Source organism: Delphinus delphis, chromosome 6 (genome assembly GCF_949987515.2).
Source record: "Delphinus delphis chromosome 6, mDelDel1.2, whole genome shotgun sequence".
Taxonomy (NCBI): Eukaryota; Metazoa; Chordata; class Mammalia; order Artiodactyla; family Delphinidae; genus Delphinus; species Delphinus delphis.
The window spans coordinates 92,776,559-92,782,766 of NC_082688.1; the positions used below are offsets into that span (position 1 = coordinate 92,776,559).

A 6,208-nucleotide genomic window follows, 5' to 3' on the forward strand; every position below is an offset into this window, starting at 1 on the left:
TGCCTGTTTGCATGATGCCTTTTCACCATTTTATCACGGCACAGGATTTGCACAGAGAATGTAACAAAGTTACGCTGCCAAAATTAAAAATGAAGAAAATTTAAATCTTTAGGGCTCTTTGTCATTGTCATGCCATCCCTCCCTATCAATTCCCTCACATCCCAGGATGCCTCCAAAATGTCGAGTTAGTGCCCTGCATCATTGTCTCCTAAACTAGTGCAGGCTCTAGCACCCATTTACACATTTGGTCACCCAGAAGATGCTGCAGGATCGTGTCTTTATTCCTCTTTGCATTCCTAATAACTCACCTGGAATGGGTACAAAATAAATGTTTGGTGAATGTATTCACTAAAGGCTAACGAAGTTAAAGATGCTTTCAACATCCCTCCAGTAATCAGAACTAGAAAGCTTATAACACTTCATTTGATAATACAGAAATCTCATGAATCATAATTTTTTCATTAACTTTTCATTTCACTTATTAGCACCAATTTACAGTGGTTTGTGATATGTAATGTACTTGAACATTCTCTGATTGTGTTTCCCTGAAATTATTCTGGAATTTAGATATTTGACTGTTAAATAAGCCTTTTCACTTAGCTATATTAATCCAAGTGGGTGTCTGAGACTGTGTATTTTAAGTTAAAGAACAATACGAAAAAACAAGGTGGGGGACGGGAATGCTGATCCCAGCAAAGGAAGAGAGGAGTGAAAAGCACAATAAATATTTGTAACAATATTCTGTAATTCTTTCAAAATAAAAAGTTTTTTAAAAAATTCAGGAATGGAGAAAAGAAGACTATAATAGTATTGCTATAAATTTCAACATTTTCTCCAGTTTACCTAGGTGTCAATTTTTCCCCATCTAGAGCAGTATCCTGGAAATGGATACAGGTAACATTCAATTGGGATTACAGGTGCATTTCCTAAAAGGCCAGCTAATTGACAGTTTTCCAATTGAATCACATACTTAGTTTCCCAATGACTAATTACAATTTTTAAATGAATATATATTCTATGAGTTAGCCACCTAATCTCTAAGTCTGTATGTTAACTGGCATGTGTTCTTTTAAGCCGAGTATGCCATAATTACACAATTCAACATGTATTTAATGCTTCTATGTGCCAAGTGCTACAATATAAAAATGAACAAGAAAAACCACTAACCTCAAATTTCACTCCTCTGTCTCCCGTTCTTTTAAAAGCATAAGAAGACAGTTCTAAGAAAGGCACATGTCACTTTTGCTGGCTGGCGAATGACAAAGCCTTGTGAAGCTTTGCATATTTCTGCATTCAGCTAGATAGACAAGAGTGGACTTTGGATTCATACTGCCCTAGGTTACAGACACACCTCGTGGTTACGTGAACTGCAGCAAACCACTGAGCCTTTTTGAGTCTCTTTTTCCTCATCTGTAAAATGCGATTATTGTGAGAAATACACGAGACAGCATGGACTTTAAACAAATGGCATTAATTAAGCCAGGCACAGTGAGTGAAAGCTACCTATACTATATTCAGAACACTGATTATTCATCCACAACACACTCCTGTGATAAGTATTTCAATTGGCTTTTCATAAAACTTGTACCGATTTATACATCTGCTCATGGTGTGTGAGAGCCCTTTCCCCTCCCTCTTTGCCAACTCTGCAGGATGTGATTTATTTTCATTTTACTATTTACCTGAAAATCATAATTTTTACAATGAACTTCATTGCCTCGGAAATGAGATTTTATTTTCATTTTAATGCCTAGTCTCTTTCACCTAATCTAAGGAAATAATGAGGGGCCCATCAGAAAAGGCATGGCCCCTCCACACACCCCTCCTGAGACCTTTCACGCTGTGCCCTGTTATCTAAAACACTTTCCTCCTTTCTTCACCTAGATGACTGCTCTGACATTCAGACTTCACATGCTTGATGAAATCAAGTCCCCTCTTCCCTCTGGCTCATTTTATTTAACATACCCACATTTTTAGCAATTCTGTTTGATTGAGATGTAATTCATCTGCTATAAAAAGTCATCCTTTTAACATGTACAATTGTCATTTTTAGTATATTCACAATATTGTACAATCTTCCCCACTATTTAACTCCAGAACATTTTTGTCACCCCCAAAATAAACCTGGGTAGAGACTCATTAGCTGTCTCCACCCTCTCTCTACCCTAGCTCCTGGCAACCACTAACCTACTTTTTATTTCTACAGAATTGCCAATTCTGGACATTCTATATAAATGCAATTATAAATATGTGCCCTTTTGTGTCTGGCTTCTTTCACTTAGCATGTTTTCAAGTCTCATCCATGTTACAGCATGTGTTGGTATTTCATTCCTTTTCCTAGGTGAATACTATTCCATTGTATCCATTCAGCAGCTGATGGACATGTGGGTTATTTCCACTTTGGGGCTATTATAAAGAAAGCTGCCATGAACATTCATGTAAGTTTTCATGTGAACATATGCTTTCAGTTCTCTTGGGTGTATACATAGGAGTGGAATTGCTGGGTCATGTGGTAACTCTATGTTTAACATTCTGAAAAACCACCAAAACTTTTTCCAAAGCAGGTGTAGCATTTTACATTCCCATCAGCAACATATGAGTTCCAATTCCTCCACATCTTCACCAACAGCACTCGATATTGTTTGTCTTTTTTATTTCAGCTATCCTAGTGGGTGTGGAGTGATATCTTATTGTGGTTTTGATTTGCATTTCCCTAATGACTAAAGATGTTGAGCATCTTTTCATGTGATTACTGGCCATCTGTATGTCTTTTTTGGAGAAATGTCTGTTCAAATCCTTTGCTCATTTTTTAAATTGAGTTATTTTTGTCTTTAATGTTGAATTATAATAATTCCTTATATATTCTGGATGTCAGTCCCTTATCAGACATATGATTTGCAAATATTTTCTCCCATTCTTTGGTTGTCTTTTCACTTTCTTGACAGTGTCCTTTGAAGCACAAAAATTTTCATTTTAATGAAGTTCAATTTATCTATTTTTCTTCTGTTGTTTATGCTTTTGGTATCATAGTTGAAAAATGATTGCTTAATCCATGATCACAAAGATCTACCCCTATGTGTTTTCTATGAGTTTTGTGGTTTTAGTTCTTAAAGTCTTTGATCCAGCATGAGTTTATTTTTATATATGATGTGGGAAGGGGTCCAACTTCATTCTTTTGCATGTGGATATCTAGTTGTCTTAGCACCATCTGCTGAAAAGACAATTCCCTATTGAACAGTGTTGGAACCTATGTAAAAAATAAATTGACCATAAATGTATGGATTTATTTCTGGACTCTCAATTCTATTCCATTGATCTATATAGCTATACTTAAGCCAGTATCATATTGTCTTGAAATCAGAAAATGTGAGTCCTCTAACATTTTTCTTCTTATCAAGATTATTTTGGCTCTTCTGGGCATGGCTGCATTTTTAAATTATTTGATTAGTTTTTAAATTGTCTTTATTTGATTTTCTTGTTTATTTCATTTGTTTCTGACTTCCTAACCAGAATGTAAGCTCTATGAGGCAAAAGACCACAACCGGTTTTTTTTATCCCCAGTTTGTACCCTCTGAAATTGTACAGGGCCTGAGTATAAACTCAGTGCGATTTACTGAGTAAATGAATGAATGATTGAATACACAAGCTTTTATAGTGATAAATATTGGAAATAGCCTAAATATTAAAAAATAAGAAAGTGTTTAAGTAAGTTATAATGCTTTAATGGGATAGAATATTATGCAATCATTAAAAACCATGTCTTCTAGAGAATTCCCTGGCCATCAGCAGTTAGGACTACCTTTCACTGCCAAGGGCCTAGGTTCAATCCCTGGTTGGGGAACTAAGATCCCACAAACCACACGGCACAGCCAAAAAAAAAAAAAATGTCTTCTAATAATATTGAATAATTTGGAGAATCATTGAACCTGATCTCAATTTTTCATAAGTAAAAATAAAGGTTAAAAATCATCATGGAAATCTTAATAGCAGTTACTATGAAAAATTGTGATTACAGGTAAGTTTAATTTTCTTTATCCTTTTCTCTAGTTTCTACTTTTTCTGCAATTAGCATGTATTGCTTCATAAGAGAAAGCTAAACATTATTAACTAGAAGTATCCATATTTAGTAAGGTTGTGTACAGACTTTTGGATTTGCAATAAAGGTCAGTGAATCTCTTTTTAGGATTTTGTTGTTAGTGACACCGACACCTATTGACTTGAATGGCTTCAGGTTCTATGGAGAACTGGCACATGTGATGAACTGTTCTCCAGAAATCTGAATTAAATATGTGGGGCATAAAGTACACTATAAACGAGCTCCTGCCTGAGTCTCATCTCTGACTTGGTGAATCATCACTCAGCAACCTGTGAGAACCCAAAGGCCCAGGGCAGGCTGTGAACTTCACCTCTTTCATCCAAATCCCCATTGGGTGACCCCAATGGTGAGCACATGTAAGGGCTACTATACCCACTATCAAATAGAGTTCAAATGTCATCAACTTATGGAATGTGTGGCAACTGTTTTTTTGTTTGTTTGTTTGTTTTTTAAATTTTATTATTTGGTTGTGTAGCGTGTTAGCTGCGCCACTTGGGATCATCATTGCAGCATTCGGGATCCTTCGTCACGGTGCGCAGGCTCTTCATTGTGGCGTGCGGGCTTCTCTAGTTGGGGCGCATGGGCTCTAGAGAGTTGAGCTCAGTAGTTGCAGTGCGTGGGCTTAGTTGCCCCATGCATGTGGGATCTTAGTTCCCTGACCAGGGATCAAACTCACATTCCCTGCATTGGAAGGTGGATTCTTAACCACTGGAGCACCAGGGAAGTTCCTGTGTGGGGACTTTAAATTCAAGCAAAATTCTGTTCCAGAAATTTTAGGTTTGAAAAATCCTTTAGAACTGCTGAAGTTAGCTGTGGTCCAACTATCTTAGCAAGTTGATCACAAACTCTTGTGTTCAAGAGCAACTTCTCTACAAATAACAAATGTTGGAGACAGTGTGGAGAAAAGGGGATCCTCCTACACTGTTGATGGGAATGTAAAATGGTGCAGCCACTGTGGAAAACAGGATGGAGGTTCCTTTAAAAACTAAAAATAGAGTTGCCATATAATTTAGCAATCCCACTCATGGCATATATACAGAGAAAACTGTTAATTCAAAAAGACACATGCACCCCAATGTTCATAGCAGCACTATTTATAAACCAAGACATGGAAGTAACCTAAATGTCTGTCGACAGATGAATGGGTAAAGAAGAGGTGGTAAATATATATCTATATATAGATATAATGGAAATTTACTCAGCCATAGAAAAGAATGAAACAATGCCATTTGCAGCAACATGGATGGACCTAGAGATTATCATACTAAGTGAAGTAAATTGGAACAAAAAGGACAAATACTGTATGATATCATTTATATGTGGAATCTAAAATATGACACAAATGAACTTACTTATAAAACAGAAACAGACAGACATAGAAAACAAACTTATGGTTATCAAAGGGGAAAGGGAGTGGTGGAGGGAAAAATTAGGAGTTTGGGATTAGCAGATACCAACTATTATATACAAAATAGATAAATAACAAAGTCTTATTGGATAGCACAAGGAACTATATTCAGTATCCTGTAATAAACCATACTGGAAAATAATATATGATATATATATGCATATGTTCATACATATATATATATGTATATGTTCATATATATATATATATATATCACTTTGCTGTACACCAGAAACTAACATTTAAATCAGCTATGTTTCAATTTTTTAAAAAAGAGCACCTTCTCACAATTTTCAAGTCAACCATGCCCACTCTCCCACTTACATAACATGGCATGTAATTCTGTCTGGTATTGCTATGAAATAATTTCAGGTTCCAAAATGATTTGATTTAGTGATGCTAAAGTTAAGATTATTTGTTATGAGTTAAGATTATTTAAAGTTAAGATTATTTGTTATTTATATATATATAAATATATATATACATTTTTTTAAAGGAAGAAGGTTTACTGACTACAAAGAATTGACAGCATTTTCTGTAAGGTAATCAAATGAGTCATCACATTTGTACATGACGTTCTTCCAAATGAATGCGAAGATGCTATTGATAATGCTATTGATTGCCCAGAGAAAGGTTATATTTCAGTAACAGAAAGGCAAGAGGACAGACCTTTTTCTTAGGCTTGCTCATTTTTCCAGACAGAT

The 6,208-nt window shown here is 35.6% G+C and overlaps 1 protein-coding gene across 2 annotated transcripts in view; it reads right to left on the reverse strand.

Annotated features, from left to right (window-relative positions):
• SHC3 (SHC adaptor protein 3) overlaps positions 1 to 6,208 on the reverse strand; it is a 141,730-nt gene that overhangs the window by 114,367 nt on the left and 21,155 nt on the right. The gene's annotated exons all lie outside the window — the stretch shown is intronic.